Source organism: Myotis yumanensis, unplaced genomic scaffold, assembly GCF_028538775.1.
Source record: "Myotis yumanensis isolate MYYU_CA2020_CCGP unplaced genomic scaffold, mMyoYum1.0.hap1 SCAF_12, whole genome shotgun sequence".
Lineage (NCBI taxonomy): Eukaryota > Metazoa > Chordata > Mammalia > Chiroptera > Vespertilionidae > Myotis > Myotis yumanensis.
The window spans coordinates 53,494,865-53,518,235 of NW_027223763.1; the positions used below are offsets into that span (position 1 = coordinate 53,494,865).

General features: G+C 35.6%; 1 non-coding gene across 1 annotated transcript; it reads right to left on the bottom strand.

Moving 5' to 3' along the window:
* Window positions 1-12,569: 12,569 nt before the first annotated feature.
* On the bottom strand, window positions 12,570-12,676 carry LOC139021381 (U6 spliceosomal RNA). Its single transcript, XR_011473486.1, has one exon. It is a non-coding gene; the product is annotated as a U6 spliceosomal RNA (small nuclear RNA).
* Window positions 12,677-23,371: the final 10,695 nt, after the last annotated feature.

Here is a 23,371-nt window from a genome sequence, read left to right on the forward strand (position 1 = left end):
AATAATGTTCCCACATTTGTTATTACTCTTTGTGCAAACATTTGTTCATATGAGCAATAAAAGTTTAACAGACAAATAGCAGTAAGGCTAGGCTTCTGGATGGATGAGGTAGATAAGCTAACCTCTAGATTTCCTTTTTACCCTCTGTTTCTAAAATTATATAGGGGAAACTTGTTTTATTGATCCGCAAGTCACAGAAAATAGTTTCAGAAATCAAATAGTTTCAGAATTGTATCAAATATATTTACCTTAAGAAAGACTTATTTTGTTAACTACATTTTTCAAATATATTTCCATTTTTATTTGGATTAGAAAATTAACCTACAAGCTGGTCTAAAGGGGACATTTTCAAAATCAATGATCTATAATAATAAAAGGGTAATATGCTAATTAGACTGGACAGCCGAATGTCCTTCGAGACATCCTTCCAGAAGTCCTTCCTGATGAAGCCAGGGCTGTGAGGGCCAAGGCAAGCCTGTGGCTGCAAGGGCCGAGCCCCTTGCACGAATTTCGTTCATCGGGCCTCTAGTATATATATATTGAATATGTTGTATGGCTTCTTATACAACAAAGTTAAAGAATCCATAGCTACATTTTTTACCTCATTTTAACTGTCTGAAAAAAAATAATTTCTGTTCACACCTTGAAGGTCAACAGCACCAATTTATTTTCCCTGACATTAGAAATGTGAATGTAATTATTATTCACATTTCTATTGAAAAGGTATAACTAGCTAATCATATCTACTTACTATATAAATCTTTCCCCCCCAAAATGGAAAATGCATTATTGCATCCTACTGGAAGAGATTAATAGACAGCAGCACCATTATTATTTAACCAAAGAGAGCAATCTTAAATAACATTATTATTTGGGGTTAACAATAAATTCAAAATAATCTCTTCTTTTTTTTTTTTCAAAGGCATAGAGCCTTTTTATTTTTTTAAATATATCTATTTTTTTAATTGATTTTAGAGAAGAAGGGAGAGGGAGAAAGAGATAGAAACATCAATGAATGGAGAGTATCACTGATCGGCTACCTCCTGTGTGCTGCCTATTCAGGTTTCAGCCCGCAACCCAGGCATGTGCTCTTGACCAAAATCAAATCTGGAACCCTTTAGTCCTCAGGCCAATGCTCTATCTATTGTGCCAAACCAGCGAGGGCTCTTCTATTTTTATTTTAATAAAAATGTTTGGCAAAAATCACCAAAAATGTATTTAAATAGGAGGCTATCACCCTAACTGGTTTACTCAGTGGATAGAGCATCGGCCTGTGGACTGAAAGGTCCCAGGTTCGATTCTGGTCAGGGGCATGTACCTAGGTTGTGGGCACATCCCCAGTAGGAGGTGTGCAGGAGGCAGCTGATCGATGTTTCTCCCTCATCAATGTTTCTAACTCTCTATCCCTCACCCTTCCTCTCTGTAAAAAAATCAATAAAATATATTAAATAGGAGGCTATATATTACTTTAAACTAAATGAAACTACATGTCAAATGAAGAGAAGGTCTTAACTACAAACACATCGGTCACAGTGGATCATCAATCTCTGAGGATTCCTTATTCACTTACCACAACCCAGTGATTGTGGAGTAATGATTGACCTGAAGAGTGTGCCAGGCCAGACTGATTTCTAGCTGGTGGGGCTGATTGCTTTGTAAAATTGTATACCATTTATAGATACAGAATGTCCCCACAAAAATATCTAAGGCCTTTGACTGACTAACCACGCAATAATCAATACTCTGGAATTTTGTCACTAAGGAGAAGTGACAAAATAAGCTGTCACTTCAACTTCAGGGAACAAGGTATGCCTAAACCCAGTGCGCTAACCTCAGCCTTGACTGAAATCATCAATAGTACAGAAAGTTAAGATTAAAATGATTTAAGAGCAAAACATATTAGAGACCAAGAACCTTATGCTTACTTTAATATCTTCTTAAGTTCTTTGGTTTAAAAGCTATAGTTATTTTTTCTGGTCTCCAAAACATAAAAGATAGAGAAGAGAGAGGTACAGACAATAGAATAGGTAAGATTATAAAAGGAATTCCAAATGATCTTTCAAGATATTAGAACATATATCTATGATTTGATAAAGTATTTAAAATACACCCTATAAATTTTCGTTTTCTTCTTTTAATCAAAGAATCTAAAAGTGTTAGTAAACTGAATTATTAATTATATTTAATGCATTTTATATTTTTATTTCATATATTTTACATTTATGCTTACATTTATTTCCTATTTATATTCATGCTTTTAATTTTTATTTATATATTTTGTATCATATTAATGTATTAGTTGTATTTTAGATTTAATTTACAATATACATGAATAATTATTAAGAATTAAAATATGGCTGAAAATAATCTAAGTAAGTTATGTTTTATGGACTATGAAATTTTTATATTATATATGTCTTATAGAATTATGATCATAAAGATGCATTTACTAACTCAAAAAGTTAGTACCTCTCTATGGAATGCAATTGAAACTCAGTATATGGTTTCTTTAAAATGTTCTCCAGGTTCCTCCCTTTATATTTATCCTATACTAGACATACACATAACTCCACTCTTACCTACTTCACATTTCTCAAATAGCACTGTCTCTGAGGCATTTCCTTTACTGACTAAAAACTTACTCCTTCCACCTGACAATGCCTATTCCATATCTCTGTTTTCTTTTTACTCCTTGGTGCTTGTAACTTCACAGTGTACTATATATTTTAATTATTCTTCTTGTGTATTAGTTCTTTCCTGCAGTAAAATGTAATCTTTATGGGGTCATGTATTTTTGTAGGATTTGTTCAAACTCTGGCACTTGAAAGAGTCCTTGGCACAGGTGGTTAAGTAAATGTTTGTGGAACAAAAAAGTGAATGTATTAGAAGACCTATGAAGCTAATATAACTGGAAATATAGTGTGACCTTGAAGAAAAACAATATGTAAGGATTGTGTAGAATAATAACAGCTTCTAAAAAAGAGATATGAAAGCTGGAAATGTGGGTTGAAATCTCAGATAATTGCTTTGTTAAGGAAGCCAAGAAAGGATTATATTTTATGAAGATAGTGGTCAATAGTTTCAAGAGGTAAAAGTGGTCAAGAAAGAGGATGAATGAATTTCCAAAAATCACAGTGAAAGCTGATGCATTAGAGTGGGTGAAAAACCTGATTGATTTAGGCAGTTAGAATATTTAAAAGCAAAGGGGAATCCCAATTAGATAGGTGAGGTTTATCAAAAGGATAGAGGATATAAGGAATATATATTCTTTGAGGTGTAAAAGTAGATGTTGTCACAGTTTCTGCTTCTTGCTTATCCAATATACAGTATATTCTTCTTCTACACAGATTCTCAATTATTCATCAAGATGATATTCACAATTAAATATACTGCTTTCCCATGATTGAATTGCTTTTAGGGATGCTCTTGTTATACAGATTAACTGAAAAAGAAAAAAAAAAGAAAAAGAATACCATGCCTAAGGCCTTATTTTGTTGATCAATTCATTTTGTTCATTAGATTCCACAAATAAGTGAGATGGAGGCATGGAAAAGACTGACATATCTGGGGGAGGGGGAATGAGAAGAGATAAGCCAAAGAACCTATATACTTATATGCATAGCACATGGACACAGACAATAATGTGGTGATGGCCTGGGTGGGGGAGGGTGTATGTGGAGAGGGGCCAAAAGAGGGGGAAATGAGGAACATCTGTAATACTGTCAACAAGAAAAAAACATTTTTAAAAAGGGAGAGAGAGAATACAATGTTAGAGTTGCAGCACTGTGTGTTAAAAATCGAGGCACTTTTTCTACCTGGAAAGATCCTTAGGACTAAGGAGATAAATAATGCGACAAGCAGAATATTGGATAGCCATCGATGTGGACACTGAATGCATCCAGGATCAAAACATGGCTTCAACTGAGAAGTAAAATGTTGGGTTAAAAAGTGAAAGCCAGGTGTGAAGGTTTTGATGAATGAGAGTAATCCAGATATTGACAAATAATTTCTGGTAGAAGGAAGTTTGGTAGAGCCAAATGAGCATCAAAGGAATGGGCTTAAGCATCAAAGGAACAGAAATTATTTTCAAAAAAGGTTGAAAATAATAAATTATGAAAACAATCTGGAGCAGAGGCACCTATGTTAACTCTGAAGTAAAATATTGGGGAATAAAAACTGCCATTTGAGAGGAAGACAGTGAAATTTGTGGGTTTACAGAAGACCTAGTTTCCTCTTATGACATGGAAGTGGTCATACTGTTTCAAAAAAGCTTTATGATAAAATGGAGTTTGTTCTTTTTTTTTTTAAATATATTTTAGTGATTTTTTACAGAGAGGACAGGAGAGAGATAGAGGGTTAGAAACATCGATGAGAGAGAAACATCGATCAGCTGCCTCCTGCACATCTCCCACCGGGGATGTGCCTGCAACCCAGGTACATGCCCTTGACCGGAATCGAACCCGGAACCTTTCAGTCCGCAGGCCGACGCTCTATCCACTGAGCCAAACTGGTTTTGGCTGGAGTTTGTTCTTTATGGGGTGTCACTTTCATGAGGTAACGCAGAAAAGTATTTTGGGTGAAGTGAGTTGGAAAAATCATGGTCAAGGGCAAGAAAATACAAATGATAAAGTGAATGATGATGTGTAAAATGATAATTGGGAGATGGTAGTCTTCCATTCACACTTTTAGTGTTTCAATCAAACTGATGAATTTTGAATGTGATATAATTACGGATGACATTTCTTCCCATCGATGCTCTTGTTTTGCTCTTATACTTTGCTTTTTTACTTCAAAGAAAATAACTTAATATCTAATTAATTTACCATTCCTTTCCAGTTGTCAGTATCTCTGGTCTGCCTCAGAGAATAGTCACCAGAGAATGCAAACAAGCAAACTCCTTCAGTACAAAGTCTCCAGACATAGTTTCTATGAGCTTTTATTGGGCAACCCACTCACCTGTAGAAGAGGGGAGGAATAAATATTGGTTACTTATTGACTTTGTGTACAACACTGAAGAAAATACAAAGGCAAATAATGTGAACATTCACCTCAAGAAGCACACATGCATATTGGGTGCATGAGGCTTGTTAACATGTTAAAATACATTGTACAGACAGATGCCAACAAACTGGTCATATTGTCAATGACCATCTTAATACACTATGTTTGTGACAGGCATCACAAGTTATTTGTTAACAATAGTCTTTATTTTTATTGATAATTTTTGTATTTGCTCTGAAAAAAATCTAGATGTGTAAAGAACATTGATTTAAACAAAATTATTTAAAAACAACATGAAAATTCATACTGCCCACACTTCAGAAAAAGTTAGAATTGACCTACATATGAGAGAAATGTCGTTGTCTTTCTTCTAAAGTATTTTCCAAAATATGGACTACTTCCTGGTTCGTTCCATTTTTCTGCTGATATTCACATTAGATTCAAAGGAGACATTTAAAATGAAGTCAGTAAAGTTTAACTGTCATTTTGCATGTTTTTAATATCATAGTCCTATTAATAGCTATAGGACATGAAGCATTTTGCTGAGGATAGTCACAGACAATAACTCACTTACTTTTCAGAACATTCCTGGGATGTAGGTATTCACATCACTCCTATTTCACAAATGTAATCTTAAAATTGCTAAAGATTATAAATTATTTTTTAAAACATAATTTTATTAATGCTACTGTTAGGCAGTATTTATTACAGAATAAAAGAAAAAATAGAGCTCTGTAATTTTGTCTTACATCAGTTTCTATTTGTGTTGCACTAAAAACAATGTGCATTTGTTTTGTGAATTTTAATTTACTTTCCTTCTATTTCTCATGATGTCACTTCATCTTAATTTTTTATCTGTATCCTTTAATGGTTTCCTTTATCAATATAATTATTCTCCCTTTTACTTTAATCTTCCTATATGACTTTCCTTCCACTATTTTTCTTCCCCCCCCCCCCACCCCCAAATTACTACCAATGATTGGATTGTTTCTTTCTGATCCAAAAGGAAACATTCTCTTTTCTCCTTTGGAGTGCTCATAAACTCACTTTATATATAAAAAAAAAATGGTTCTACTCAATTCTCCAAGCTACTAATGTTGATTAGAAAACACAGTGAAAATAGAATGTTAGCTATTCCTGTTAGTGTTTTCCTTTTGTTTGTTATAAGTTGAAAGGTACATTATAATTTACTTAAAAAGCACTCATTTTAAATGTAATAGGTCTACCTTGCCAGTAACTTACCATGCATATTCAGTGTATTTCAGCAAATACTTATTAAAGACTAAACGTAAGAAAGTTTTAGGGCTAGGTACTAAGGAAGACAAATGTGAATGAAACACAGTCAGTCTCTTTTACAGCTTCATAGCTTAGACAAGAGGCTCATACCTGTGCAAGAAATCATAGGCCAAGATAGACAGTGATTGATGGCATAGCGAAATAAAATCATAGCTTTCAATTTGCACAGAGAGGTGCAGAATTATTTATGATGAAGTGGTCTGTTAGCAAATGAATTTGGTATCCATAAAAGATAAAAACTCCAGTGACATAAAGAAGAAAAAGAAAGATAAAGAGGAGAAGGCTAAAAAGAAGGAAGAAGAGTAGTAGAAAAATGGCATATGGAAGAAAATAGTGATAAGAACTCAAAACAGAGAAAAGAGAACTATGGCAATACAGGAAGCGGTAAAGAAAATCAGCAAATTTATAGTCATGAGAGAACATGTCACTTTCAAACAATGGGAAGTAACTGTGACTGAACCACAAGGGTTATACAGTACAAACAATTTTGGAGATCAACTGCGAAATATCTCAATTGTCCTCTGGCATTTGACAGTTTTCTATATGGTTGCCCAAATCAAGCAAGCCATTGTTAAGAATCCAATACAGAAAGAGAATTCTAAATATTCTTTGCTATCCTTTAGGCCTACTTCACGCATCTTTATCTAATAACTAGAGGCCTGATGCACGAAAATAGTGCAAGAGTAGGCCTTCCTTCCCTCAGCTGCTGGCACCAGCTTCCCTCTGGCACCTGGGACCCGGGCTTCCCTCACAGCCCCGGCTTTGTCTAGAAGGACATCTGGAAGGACATCCAATCTAATTAGCATATTATGCTTTTAATATTGTAGATTGTTTTTATTTTTGACATATATCCAAGTATGTTTTTAAAAAACATTTTATTGATTTTTTAAAGAGAGAAAGGGAGAGGGATAGAGAGCTAGAAACATCGATGAGATAGAAACATCGACCAGCTGCCTCCTGCACACTTCCCACCGGGGATGTGCCCGCAACCAAGGCACATGCCCCTGACTGGAATCAAACCCGGGACCCTTCAGTCTGCAGGCCTCAAGCCACCAAGCCAAACCGGCCAGGGCTATCCAAGTATTTTGATCTAAGAGAACACCATTATAGTACACAAAATTAGGAATAAAAAGCAAATAGCATGATTCATATATATTTCTCTCACTATCTAAAAAGCAAAATACTTATAAATAAATAGTTATTTCACTTAATGTTTAAAAGGTTATTGCTTTTATTAGTAGATAAAAAGAGACACATTTAATGCATTCCATTAGGTAACTCATTATTCCTCCACTTAGTGCTGTTTTTATTAGATTAGGTATGCTAATTTATACAATTAACCTTATATAATTGGTATAAAGACCTTGTCTAACAGGGCAGTATATTAGTTCATTGATGGAATAAATGAAGACATTTCAAATCTGAAGCAATTTCTTAGAAAACTCATTATTATTACAATATATACTTTTCTTTTGGTTCTCCTTATTTCTTCCTACCAGCATTTAAAGTTATTATTTAAAGGAAATAAATCCTATCAGTATTGTTCAGAATCTCCCAAAGCAATTTAATTTCTGTCTGGTTAGGTGCATAGTTCATATTATTCGTGAAGAGCAAGTAATGGAAAATCATTATTTAAGGTAAAAACTGGTTTATTTCTTTCTTAATTAGAGCCAAAAATTCAATCAAATAAGCTTCCAGGAAAAGAAAGACAATAAGTACAACAGTAAAGCAGAATATATTTCTGTATTAAAATTAAGGCACCATATGCAATTTTTGTGCTTCATTGCCCAACACATGCTGATGGGGAGAAAAATAGCTAGAGAAATGCATTAACTGGGTAATAGGTTCTGGAGATACTGGCCTGGTGAAAGACTGACTACCAGATCAATCAACTCAGCAAATAAAAGTATCGTGTTCTAAAATAAAGCCAAGGCAGTAAACATTGTCAAACTAAAATATAATTTACTATTTTAGTCACAAATTTCTGTCAGATCATACCATAGATACTTGATATTCTACATATGCCAAACAGAACTCATTATCTCCTTTAAAAAACAAAACAAAACAAAAACACAGCAATCATTTCTTTTGTACTACTTCCTCCCAAGGAGTTGCTGTTCAGAGAGAATTTTAGTCTGGGAACTTTGGAGACATAGTCAGATTTTCACTCTGGCTTATTTCTTATATTCAACTGTTATGACATATTATGCTATGCTGTGCTCTGTTATACTATATGTTGCGTTATGTCATGTTGTTTGTGGTATTGTTTCTATTCTACCATATCCTGTTTTAGTCTGTTCTATCCTATCTAATAAAGAGGTAATATGCAAATTGACCATCACTCCACCTCACAAAATGGCTACCTCCATGTGGTCAAAGATGGCCAGCAGGGGAGGGCAGTTGTGAGCGATCAGACCAGCATGGGAGGGCAGTTGTGGGCCATCAGGCCAGCAGGGGAGGGCAGTTAGGGGCTATCAGGTTGGTAGGGGAGTAGTTAGGCATCGATCAGGCTGGCAGGGCGGTGGTTAGGGGGTGATCAGGCTGGCAGGCAGAAGCAGTTAGGGGCAATCAGGCAGTCAGGCAGGTGAGCGGTTGGGTGCCAGCAGTCCTGTATTGTGAGAGGGATGTCCCTCAAGGGGTCCCATATTGGAGAGGGTGCAGGCTGGGCTAAGGGTCACCCCCCCATGCATGAATTTCGTGCACCAGGCCTCTAGTTTTAAATAAAAGGTTTAAAATGTTATGTCTTCCTTCTCACTTTCATTGTTCTATTTCTAATGTGCCTTAAAATTTAACTACAGATTATAACATGGCTTAAAACTATCTTCATGTCAAACCTATCCTAATCTCTGCTTCCTGAAATGCCTCTTAGCACAAATTTCATTGTTTTACTCTTTTGTTCAAAATGAGTAAATATCTCCACCTTGCTTAAGAACAAAAATTTCTTTGTAGGGCGTTCAAATCTTCTGCAAAGACAACCAACTACCTTTCTGAACTCAACTATTGTAATAAGCGCACTCAAACCTTTCAAAAACCCAACACCAAAGCCATGGTGTGTCATTTTCTCTTGAAAATGCCAGTTTCTGCTAGACCTTGTTGTCTGTTCATGTGTTTTGTCTGCCTAATTTATGTTATTCTTTCTCTAGGATATCCAATGTCTTAGATGCAGAATTGATTTCTGCGGCAGACATTGCTCACGCCTCCCAAAATCCATGCTTGCTTTCAGGGTTTTAATGGAAATATGGCTTTCCTGCTTGAAACTTCCTTTCAAAGATTCCTTTGATGCTTAGTGTAGCATGTGACTAAGTCCTGGCTACCAGTATGTGAACAGAAAAAATGTCCACCATTTCAGTGCCATGTTTTTATAAGAGAAGTCCATACTCTCTGTATCCTCATATCCCTTCCAACAATGGCAAACATACATGTAATTGCAGTAAGCTAGTTTTAACCATGTGAAATAAGGCACCACTTTAAGGGACGGCAGAACAAGGTAGATGGAATCTGCATTGTGCTGTCACTGTTAGCATAGGTAGCTAGATAAAGGAAGGAAGCAAAGGAAATGAGACATTGTTGAACCTAACAGGCTGAGGAGCGTGAGCCTGTCCCTTGCCCCTCCAAGGATTAATACTCCTCCCTTTCCCACCTCCCAGCCCCTGACTGTAGGGAGGCAAGTACATGCACAATGAAAATCAAAATGGCACAGGGGGCGGTGCTTGACCAGAGAAGCCTGTCAGTCTAACCTGGGGAAGGGTTCAATGGCTAGGGGGTGGACTTACCAGAAGCTCATGAAATCTTGGGAGGCTGATTGGTTATTTTAAAAAGCTCCTGGTCATAACCTCAGGGAAACAAAGAAGAGCTCTTTTTTGTCGCATGGGGTAATGCACTGCCTGTTGTGTTGTCTCTCACCTGGGAACGTGTGCCCGTGCAGGTTTAGCAGGCACTGGGGGCCCACGGCAAGTTGCCGGGCTCCGAAGTTCTAAGTTTCAATATGAAACAGAAACTCTGGAAACTGGCCTCTGTTTTGGCCTTAATGAAGACAAAGTTGGACCTTTTCCGTGGCCAGATGCTGAGATGGGACATTGGAAACCCAGGGGCTGCCTTGTGGAATAAATCTTGCCATACCACACCCTCCTGTGTGTGGGTTCTTGGATTGCTTTTCTAGCAATTCCATGGAAGAACACAATTTTCACCAGCAACTCTGCTGCTTGTACTGATCCGAGTTCAGCTCTGGACAATTTGGTAATCTTTATGGTTATATGAAAGGGAAAAAAATCAACCTTATTAAGCACACTTTATTTTGAGATTTCTTTGTTATATCAGATGAGTGATTCCCAAAGTATATTTTTCCTGCATTCAAGATATAGTGGTAACTTGAAGCAGGAAAACCTTCCCTTATTCTTTGATTTTTTTAAAAAAAATGGTGGTTCTAGATCTTAGTGTGACATATTTTAGCAGTTTTTGGTTGCTGCAAAACAAATTATCCAAAAATTAGAATATTACAGTACATAATATTTATGAGGCAGGAATATGCAAGTGGTTTACCTGACTCTTCAGCCTCACGAACTCTCATGAGACTGTAATCAAAGTGTCATCCGGAATGTAGCCATACCTTTATTTGATATTGATATACTCCAGGATCCTCTCAATATTTGATATTTATAGGATCCAAGATCCACCAGAGCTCAATTGGTTGTGGGCAGCATTCAGTTTCTTACAGGCTCTGGAATTGGGAGCTTCAGTTCCTTGCTGGCTAGTTGGCAGAGGCTGTCCTCAATTCCTCTCCTGAAGGCAGCTTACAACATGGCAGCTGGCTTCATCAATTTGAGCAAGTAGGAGCTAACAAGAGAGAAAAAGTGAACAAGAAAGAAGTCACAATGATTTATAACCTAATCTTGGAGGAACATTCCATCACATTGGAGCAGCAATTTTCAATGTTTTTCATCTCATGACACTCATAAACTAATTACTAAAGTTCTGCAGCACACCAAAAATATGTATTAAAGTTTTTGCTGATCTGACAAAAAAAAATGGGAATAATTTTGATTCATTTACACCGGATGGCTATTGTTGTGTCGGCTGTTGTCATTTTTTTTTTATTTGACAATCTAAGGGAAAAGAGGTCAGTGCTCCTGACTATCACTTTATTTATTTCACTTTCTTTATGAACAAACTTCTGGATAAAGCAATCCAAACCATCGATGTCCATGTTCTCAACTTTTACTCACTCTTTAATCCACTCTAATCTAGCTCTTATTTGTATCAGACCACTGAAAATTCTCTGACCAACAATCTCTGTTTTATTACTGTTCCAAGAGTGCAGGTTTTGGATCTGATCTTTCCTCGCTCTTTCACCAGAACTTACTAGTAATTCCGTTAATCACTGGTTTATTTGGAATTACTCTTCCTCACACCTTCTTGTTTTTCTTCCTACTTTTTTTCATTTACCAGGTACTTCTTCTGCTCTGACCTAGTTTATTAAATCTATTGCTTCAGCTTATATTTCACTGGTGAAAACAAAATGGATAGCCACACTATCGCCAAGGGAATGAGAAGGATGTACTTATAACATGGAGTATCTACAACACTGATCTGTTAATAATGCACCTGTCTCAATAGATTATCAAGTGTAAGTTTGATTTTTAATATTCAAGTGTTTTTAAGAATCTTCAGCTTGCTCTCTTCTTAACAGCCTGATCTCACTTGCTGACTGAGTCTAAAATAACTTAATTACTTTTTAGAATGTTGAATGCAAATATGACTGGCCCTTTTCATGTCCCACTAAACAAATGTCTGAAAAATGCATTACCAATAAATAAGCTTTCTATGAAAAATATAGTCCCAAATTTCTTATTACCAACTTTGATGCAAAATCTTTTGGCTACGTAGAAAAATTCCAGCATGATTTTCCTCTTTCTTGGATGAGCCTAGAGGTAACCCATCAGAATAACAGATTCTTTCTGATGTTATTAGTCACATTACTTCATCCTCTCAGACTCAATATTTTCTCTAAGGACATATTTCAAAGAAAAGTGTATGTATATGATTATGTATATATGTATATATATCATTATGATGTGGGTTGTATGGACAAACAATCTGAAACAAAATTAAATGTCCAGAAGCTGAACTATAGCTGCATAAATATTTACTTACCAAATTAATGGAATATTTTTTAGCCATAGAATGACCATTGTGAATACAGGTGGGACAAAAATATGCTTATAGTTGTGTGTATGAGAAACACAGAATTTCTTGCTCTTGTTCTTTTTTTTTTTTTAAATATGAAATGCTTCACAAATTTGCATGTCATCCTTGCTCAGGGGCCATTCTAATCTTCTCTGTATTGTTCCAATTTTAGCATAGATGCTGTCAAACTGAGCACTAGAGTTCATTCTTGTATTCTTATTTATAAATTATTATATTATCTCCCATATGAACAACTGTAAACCTAGTTTGCCCCCACACTGTATATATATATGAACATAGATAATTATTTTTAATATGTTAAGTAAAAGAGCTGAATTAAATAATGCACTCCACTGATTAAAACAGGAAGATGTGCAGAAATTTACCATAATATGAGTGCTATTAATACCTTACAGTTCTGTATATTTTTACATATTAAATTACCACTGTAATTGCTATATTATGCATTAAGATTAAAAATAGAAATATAATAAATATTGGGTATTAAGAAGGTTGATATTAGAATAAAGCTGAAGTTCTGTCCATGGTAACTCCTTTCCTGTGACTATGTTTGCTTATGATTAAGACCTCAAAGAGGGCATAAATAATCAAGGGAATGATTTATAAAGAAGCTACCAAAACAATGAAGGTAAAAAGATAAGATTTTGCAGTCAGGAAAAATTAGAGTTTATGATATTAATATTTTCTGTTTAGAGCCTTCAGATATGGAGCTACAGATGGCAAAATGAGGTCATAAGCAATACCAATATCACATTTCCTACATAGGCCTGGTTATTGATTTTATGCTGGTAGTTAATTATTTAATAAACAGAGTGAGAACATGATCCCATAGAGAGAGAAAAAAACATATTCTGTGGAATATGTAGCAGCATTATCTTTGTACAAGGTGCCTGTATAATTTAGTTATTTAACAAAATAATTTAAATAATTCCTAATTAATGTTGACAGTGTTAAATAAGTAAATGGAAAGACATGGAGAAAATAGTAAGGTATCCTGAAGGTAGCAACTGCACAAAACACCTGCCACTGTTAGGGCGAATGGGACAAAGAGAGTGGTTTGGAACATTAAAGTGTACAAGCTTGGAGAAAGGGTCCTCCACAAACTGGAACTGGAAGCTCTGAGGAGGGCGTCCCGGGATCTCTGAGCTGGCAGAGAGCCAGACCTCTGAAGCTGAGGGGCCAGACCAACGTGCCTGCGTGTTTGAGGAGGAACAGTGATGCTGTGCCTGTAACTGTTGTTAAAAAGCTGCAAACTAGATTCAACTGCTGCTATTGGAAGTAACTGTCACTGCTACGGTGAAGAAGCAAGGTTGCTAAAGGAAAAGAGGCAAATGGAAAATGAGGCCTCCTCCCACCCCCAGCATCTCAGTCTCTCTCAAGTGTCCGTTATTGTTGGACCCTGAATAGGAAGCAGGATGGCAAAACAAAAATGTGCTGTGCAGAGTTTCACCCCCAGCAGATGGAACAAATTACTGAGGGACAGAAACGTGTTAACTTGGTACCACAGGAGTTACCCAAAGTCAATGACCAGGGTATATGTACATGGAGTTGTTAAAGGATTCATTTCCATATTAAGTTCCATGAAACGTAAATACACGTTGATTAAATAAAAAGTCAATTGCTAGTCTCCTCACATATAATTAAGTATAATATACTAGGGGCCCGATGCATGAAATTCGTGCAAGAGTAGGCCTTTGCAGCCACAGCGGCTGCCTGGATCCCTCCCTCACAGCCGTGGTGGCTGCCTCCATCCCACAGCTGCAGCCCCAGCTTGGTTCAGAAGGTCATCTGGAAGGTTGTCCAGAAGGACATCAGGAAGGATGACTGGTCTAATTAGCATATTACACTTTTATTATTATAGATGGTCCCCAGAATCCACATGATTATTTAGTGGTGAGTTTGTCCAAGGAGCTAAATTATCATCTGGATTTACATCAGTTAGCTTGTCATTATCACTAATAGAATCACATTTTACTTTCAAAAGTGCTCCAATATGGATGATAAATTATATGGTTACTGAAGATATACATTACACATAAATGGACATGTCCAATAGACATTAACTTGTGTTTTACTGGCAACATATGTTATAAATATTAGTTATAAAATGGATGGAACATGTAGCTATACTGGTAGAGATAGTACAAATTATATGAAAGGACACATTCCTTTTTTAAAAAAGTATTTTTATTGATTTCAGAGAGAAAGGGAGAGAAAGAGAGAGATAGAAACACCATGATAAGAGAAAATTATTGATCAGCTGCCTCCTGCAGGCCCCACACTAGGGATCAGGTCCACAACTTGGGCATGTGCCCTGACCAGGAATTGAACCCTGATCTCCTGGTTCATAGGTCAGTCAATGCTTAACCACTGAGCCATGCAGACCAGGCTGAGAGGAAGCATTCTTAAAGGAGGAAATGGGCGTTAGAAGATTGGTGAAAGTTCACAATTGTCATGAGGCAAGTAAGGACACTTCAGACAGCAGAGACAATATGAGACACATGAGAGATGCGTGAAATTCCAACCAAGACATGGAATGAATTTGAAAGTTCATGTTAGGACGTAACCAATTGAAATAATCTATTACTGACACTGAATCTACCCAAACATTTCAGTTAAGATTCTACAACTTGATTTCCACAGCCAGTCGGCCTGGTGGTCAAATCCCTCTAGTGCTAACTACAACAATTAAGGCTTGGCTAGAACAAGACTGCGCACAGAGACCACAAGGGGGTGCACCAAGAAAGCATAAAAGATGCGGAGACAAAAAAACATGACAGAAATGGAGGATATGGAGCTAAGAATCGCAATTTTGAGGGCTTGCCATAAATTTGTGCAGAGCCTCACAAAAACTAATGAGACCCTCGATGCTACGATAAAGAAATTAGAAAGTAAGCATACACGGACTGAAATAAAGAATATTTTACCCAATAGCAGACCAGAGGAGCACAAGAATCAAACCAAAGATTCGACAAAAAACACCCAATTGGAAAAGCAAAATGAAAAAAGATTCCGAAAGTGTGAAGATAGTGTAAGGAGCCTCTGGGACAGCTTTAAGCGGACTAATATCAGAGTCATTGGAGTGCCAGAAGATGAGAGACAGCAAGATATTGAAAACCTATTTCAAGAAATAATGGCAGAAAACTTCCCCCACCTGGAGAAAGAAATGGACTTACAGGTCCAAGAAGCGCAGAGAACCCCAAACAAAAGGAATCCAAAGAGGACCACACCAAGACACATCATCATTAAAATGCCAAGAGCAAAAGACAAAGAGAAAATCTTAAAAGCAGCAAGAGAAAGAGGCTCAATTACCTACAAGGGAATACCCATACGACTGTCAGCTGATTTCTCAACAGAAACTTTGCAGGCCAGAAGGGAATGGCAAGAAATATTCAAAGTGCTGAATACCAAGAACCTACAACCAAGATTACTTTATCCAGCAAAGCTATCATTCAGAATTGAAGGTCAGATAAAGAGCTTCACAGATAAGGAAAAACTAAAGGAGTTCATCACCGCCAAACCAGTATTATATGAAATGCTGAAAGGTATCCTTTAAGAAGAGGAAGAAGAAGAAAAAGGTAAAGATACAAATTATGAACAACAAATATGCATCTATCAACAAATGAATCTAAGAATCAGTGAATAAATAACCTGATGTACAGAATGAACTGGTGACTATAATGAATCAGGGACATAGAAAGGGAATGGACTGACTATTCTTGGGGGAAAAGGGGTGTGGGAGATGCGGGAAGTGACTGGACAAAAATCATGCACCTATGGATGAACTCAGTGGGTGGGGAGTGAGGGTGGAGGGTGGGGTGGGAGCTGGAAGGAGGGGAGTTATGGGGGTAAAAAAGAGGAACAAATGTAATAATCTGAACAATAAAGATTTATTAAAAAAAAATAAAAGTAAAAAATAAATAAATAAATAAATAAATAAATAAAGATTCTACAACTTTGACGATGCTAAGGACATTGCAAATATTATCTAATTTAAAACAGAGAGTAATAAAATCAGCAATATTTCTAGGGGTTTTTTTTTTTGCTATTATGAATGAAGAGTCTATAGACATTTATGGACAGATTTTTGCTTAGATATAGATCTTCATCTCTCTTGGAAAAATGGCCAGGAGTATAAATGACTGGTTTGAAAATATATGATTTTCAATGGAGTGTTTTAGCTGTTCTGCTTACATATCCTTATCTTACTATTCTTTTCAGTACTTGAATCATTGCCACAATCTTGTATATGCACTTAGAAGGATAGTCAATCGATCAATATACATGTATGCGTGTGTGTGTGTGTATGTGTGTGTGTGTGTGTGTGTGTGTAGGAATGTCCCTTATGAAGGAAGGTTTTGCCTAAGGAGATTAAAGATATGAATGAAAAGAAGGAGATAAAACATACTTGAAAATCTTTCAGGTCTAAACATTTGGTGAATAGACACTAATCAGAAATTTACAATGATGTTTTAGATACATTGGAGATGCCCATCTGGATATGTTTGCAGGGAGATACACACTTGGGAACTGAACAATGCTGCACATCACTGAGCTGCAACATCTAATTATTGCTGGTCGGGAAGGCTTTAATGAATGGATCAGCTTTTAGATAATGGAAAGATATCTCCTTGTCATTTATTTAGCCGCTAATGGATGCCTCTAGTCATAAGGTATTTGAAAGCAGTATTTCTCTGCAGAGCAGGGATTAGTATAGAAGTTTGAAAAATATAATACCTAGAGAAACAGGCTGGAGGAGAGCTCTAGTTCTTGACTTTTGTAGGAAGTGAAACGTAGTAAACTGAGTCCTGTGTAACAATCTCATGGACACCAATAAAAGAATACATGTATAATTACTGATACTAGTTTCAATCTCCTCTACAGTACTTGAAAAAAATTGAAAGCTCTCAACTGATTTCTGAACATTTCTCCTGTTCATCTGATGTTTTATTTCATTTTTATTATTTTGAAGATCTTCTTTTACATATATGTTTAGTTGAAAGTGATATTTTAAACTTCCTGGATAAAAGTTGTGCATGCTATAATTGATTAAATATCTGTCTGTCACTCAGGACAACAAAAATAACCATTTTTCAGAAGTATGAAAGAGTCATTTTAAAAATGTTTCTTCTAAAGTTTAATGAAAGTAAAATCCTTTAGTAGATAAATTAAACAAATACAATGATGAATCATTGTCATATCCCTGTTTTCTCAATTGTGTTCTTAAATTATAACTATTTTAATAGGGAATTCTCACCTAATAGGTGAAGTTTTTCAATGTCGACATTATGGTTAATTAGAAACAGAGAAGATAACTGAGTATTTTATAGAGTAAAACATATATCTCATTTATCAGACATAGGAATGCAAAAGTAAAAAAAAAGAAGATTGATTTACCGACAGAAATATTTGAAATCATATACAAAGTTCTTAATGGTACTGTACACTGGATGCCCTGATACTCAACCTGGTACAGATTCCACCTCTTCTTTTCTAGGAAGCATTTAACTTTCTGCCTTCTACGCTCATTCCCTCCCCGAACACCTACAAATCTTGCCTGTGTCATCAATTAGGTTATTATTCATAATATATCTGATATTATCGTCAACTATTATATATTCTTTCATTATTTTTATTTTTAACTTTAATTTGTTTTGGTTTATTAAAGCTCATCTCCCTTAGGTAGTACAGAAAGTCCTTCAAATCAGAGGCCATTTGTCATACTGTTTTGCCCATGCCCGTATAAATAGGCTGAGTTAATGGTGATAAATTAGAGACAGGTGTGGCCTCAAAGCAATGTCAGTGGTATGTGGACTATCATATAAATCAATATCATAATACACAAATATACAGTTTTAACCCTCTCTGCTATCATGAGGAATTTGGAAAGGCTGCTTGTATTTGTGTGATCATTATATCTAGAATATTTCATTCTTCCAAGCAAAAATATGTGAGATATATATATATATATATATATATATATATATATATATGTATATATTTCAAACATTTTTAAGTGGGAGAATACTGAAATAATAGTTTTGGATTTTATCTACTAGTATGTGTTTCTCTATATCTATGGAAATATTATCCACCATCTTTGGGCATGCTTAACTAAATATTTACCCTTTGACTAGCTTCAATTGCTTTGTTACAAAAGAAGCACATGTTCTATTTTTCCTGAGGATTAATTTGTGTATTCAATGAACATACAACATTCTAAGCCACTGGATTCAGTGCAATTACATTTTATCTAAATATATCATTAGTCGGTTTTTAAATTGATTACTATTTCAAAGTGTTTAAGTAGGTTTTTGTGTGAGACTATAAACATTCCATAAATGGAAATATTATGCATTGTTTGAAATGCAACATTACATAGTAAACTAAAGCTTTCAAACAATTGGAAATGAAATACAAAGAGAGAGTAAGTGTGTTAGAAAAAAAATAGTGATTCAAGTTAATGCTTGGGATTTGTTCTCAGTACTATCCCTTATAAACTTAGATGTTTACTTTTTAATTCTTAACTTATTGTAAAAACACTTAACATAAGATATATCCTCTTAATAGATTTTAAGTGTATAAGACAGAATTACAAAAAATAGGCACAATGTTATATAGCAGATCGCTAAAACTTACTTATCTTGCATAACAGAAATGTTATACCCATAACACTCCTCATTTTCTTCTTTCCTCAGCACCTGGCATTATCATTCTATTTCCTGCTCCTATAAGTTGATTATTTTAAATATCTTGTAGAAGTGGAATCATGCAGCATTTTTCTTCTATGTCTGGAGAATTTCTTTTACATTACTTGCAAGGCAGGTCTACTGGTAATTTTTTTTTTAATTTTCATTTTTCTGAAAAATTCTTTATTACTCCTTCACCTTTGAAATATAATTTCACAGGATACAGAATTATCTGTTGGTGGGATTTTTTTCTTTCAAACCTTTAAAATATTTCACTTCACTCTCTTCTTGCTGGCATGGTTTCTGAGAAAAAGTCAGATATAATTTTTATCTCTATAAGTACAGTGTTTTTTCCTTTGGCTTCTTTCATGATTTTCTCTTTACCTTCAATTTTCTGTATGTAATATGCCTACATATAGTTTTTTACATTTATTAGCTTGCTGTTCTCGAGCTTCCTGGATTTGTGGCTTGGTATATGACATCAATTAGGGAAAATTCATATTCATTATTATTTCAAATAATTATTCTCTTATTTTCTCTTTTTTCTTTGCCTTCTTGCATTCCTTTTATACATGTTACAGCGTTTGTGGTTGTAGTCTCTCTCTCTCTCTCTCTCTCTCTATACATATATATATGTTTATATATGTATATATATACATGTGTATATATTTTTTTTCATTTTTTTCTTTTTAGTTTGGGTTCATTTCTATCAATATATTATCAAGCTCAGAATTCTTTCTTCAGCCATGCATTTCCAGTCTGCTAATGAGCCCATCAAATGCATCCTTCATTTCTGAAACAATGTTTTTGATCTGTAACATTTCTTTTTTAGGATTTCAATCACTGTGCTTACATTGTCCAGCTGCTTTTGCATGTTATCTACTTTATCCATTAGTGCCATTAGCATATTAATCATAGTTGCTTTAAATGCCTATCTGAAAATTCCATCGTCCTGACAGATCTCTTTCTGATGCTTGCTCTGTTTTTGCAAATTGTGTTTTTATCTTTTGGTATGGTTTATATTGTTTTCTTGTTAGCTGGACATGATGTACCAACAAAAGAAATTGCTGTAGCCCTAGCTGGTTTGGTTCAGTGTATAGGGTGTCCGCCTGTGGGCTAAAAGGACCCACATTCGATTTTGATCAAGGGCATGTACCTTGGTTGAAGATTTCTCCCCGGCCCAGGCCCTGACCAGGGCTCATGCCAGGGGGCAACCAATTGATGCGTTTCTCTCATATTGATGTTTCTCTCTGTCTTTCCCTCTCTCTTCTACTCCCCCTACATAAAGGAAAAATATCATTGGGTGAGGATTAACAACAAAATAAAAGGAATTGCTGTAACTGGACCTGTAGTAATGTGGTTATGAGGTATTGTAGGAGGGAAAGTGTTCTATAGTCTGTGGTAAGTCTCAACCCTTTAGTGAGCCTCTGCTGGTCTTTGAATTTCACAGGAGTTTATCAGGGTTTTTTGTTTGTTATTGTCCTCCATTTGTTGGGACAAGATGATAGAATGAGCTGGAGTTGTGTTTCCCTTCTCCCCGATGGAAAACTGGAGCCAGCTGAAGTAGGCTATTTCCCTTCCCCAGTTCTCTTAGACTCTAATACAGTGGTTCTCAACCTTGGCTGCACATTAGAATCACCTGGTCCCACCCCAGAACAAAGAAACAGAATTTCCGGAGGATGAGGCCCAGAAATCAGGATTTTAAAAAGATTCCCAGGTGATTCTAATGTGCAGCCAAGGTTGAGAACCACTCCTGTAATAGTACTCACCTGATTAGACTTCTAACTAGTTTCCCCTGTGGGTAGGCTTTTTAAAGAACAGTAAGATCTCACTGGCATATTTCAAGATGGTCCCGTTTCTCCCCCTTCTGCCAGAAAATAAAGAACAGTTTCCTTAGATGTCTACTGTGGGAATCTGCTCAAGCTCCTAGCAGCAAATCTCACAGTATTTTAGAGTAGCCCTTAGAAGTGGGTTCCCTTGGAGTTTTTCTCTCTAAGGATAGTTCACCATGAGCCTCCAGCATGTGTCAATTCCTGTTCAAGTCTCCCTCCCCAGCTCTGGCTTCAGGGGCAGTTTCTACTCCTGAATCGGCTCAGGTAAGCCTTCCAGTCTTTATCTGCCTGTATCTCCTGCCTTGGAAGCAGTGGTTTGCCATGTGTCCTGCCCTCCCTCATAGTTCTAGGAAGAGTTGTTGATTTTTCAGGCTGTTCAGCTTTTTACTTGATGTTAGAACACAACTGGAGATATAGGATTTCTTTTTCGAGTGATTAAACTGGTCTAAAAGGCTCTGTAATGTTGGTGTACATCTCTGTGAATATGGTAAAAAACATTTAATTAATCACTTTACTTAGGTGAATTTTATGGAATGTTAAGTATATCTCAATAATGCAATTTAGAAAGGTTAGTATAAATGTACTGTCATTTGAATACAGTATTTTTAAATTCTATGAGCCTTAAAAGACAACTGCAAAGAGCTATAATATATCTTTTTGATGGAAACAATTTTTAAAGATGTATTTTGTGATACAGAGCAAAGGAGGATAGAGCAGAGTGTATGAAATGAAAGTTTTTGTGTACTATTTAAATTAAGTTATTAACATGAACTAGGATCTTGTAAATTCTATATGAATGGTAATCTCAGTGCAGCCACTCAGATAACAATTCAAACTGTATAGCAAAATAATAAGAAAATTAAAATAGCACATTATATCTACTTAATGCAAACTAAGGCAGTAATGGGGAACCAAAGCTATTTGTAAAAGACAAATTATATAAAGTAATAAAGAAACAATTTATTGTTGCATTTGTAACATATGTAAATTTATTATGTATGGCAGTAATAGCACAGGAAGGAAAGCAAGAGGGTATAGAGTTATAAATAAATAACAATTATACATTTCACTATAATTAACAGCACAAATTAGAAGTAGATTTTGGTAAAATAAGTTATATATTGTGGAATTACTGGGTCATATGGTAGTTCTATGTTTAAAATTTTGAGGGACCTCCATAATGTTTACCATAGAGGCTGCACCAATATTGCTACAATACCTCCAAAGTATCTTTGTCAATAGTTGTCTGTTGATTTATTGATGATAGCTATCCTGACAGATGTGAGGTGATATCTCATTGTTGTTTTGATTTGCACTTCCTGATGATTAGTGATGCTGAACATCTTTTTATGTCTGTTGGCCATCTGTATGTTCTCTTGGAGAAAGTTTTATTCATCTCCTCTACACATTTTTTTTTTAATTTTTCTTTATTGATTAAGGTATTACATATGTGTCCTCATCACCCCATTACCCCCCACTCCCCCCTCTCCACTCATGCCCTCACCCCCCTGGTGTCTGTGTCCATTGGTTAGGCTTATATGCATGCATACAAGTCCTCTGGTTGATCTCTCCCCTTTACTCCCACCCTCCCCTCTCTTCCCTCTGAGGTTTGACAGTCTGATCGATGCTTCTATGTCTCTGGATCTATTTTTGTTCATCAGTTTATGTTGTTCATTATATTCCACAAATGAGTGAGATCATGTGATATTTATCTTTCTCTGACTGGCTTATTTCGCTTAGCATAATGCTCTCCAGGTCCATCCATGCTGTTGCAAATGGTAGGAGTTCCTTCCTTTTTACCACAGTATAGTATTCCTTGTGTAGATGTAGCACAGTTTTTTAATCCACTCATCTGCTGATGGGCACTTAGGCTGTTTCCAAATCTTAGCTATTGTAAATTGTGCTGCTATGAACATTCCTCTACACATTTTTTAATTGAATTGTTTGTTTGGGGGGCAGCTGTTTGTGTGTTTTCTTTATGGTTACTAAACCCATTATTGGATATATTATTTGCAAATATCTTCTCCCATTCAGTAGGTTGCCTTTCTGTTTTATTGATGGTTTCCTTTGCAATACAAAAGCTTTTTAATTTAATGTAGTCTATTTGTTTTTGTTTGTTTTTATTCTTTTTATTTTCTTGCCCTGGGATACATATCCAAAATATATTTCAAAGACCAATGTCAAAAAGTTTAATATCTATGTTTTCTTTTAGGAATTTTATGGATTTGAGTCTTACATTTAAGTCTCTAATTGATTTTGAATTTATTTTTTGTATATGGTGTAGAAAAAAGATATCGTCATTTCTTGCATGTATCTGTGCAGTTTTACAAACACCATTTATTGAAGAGA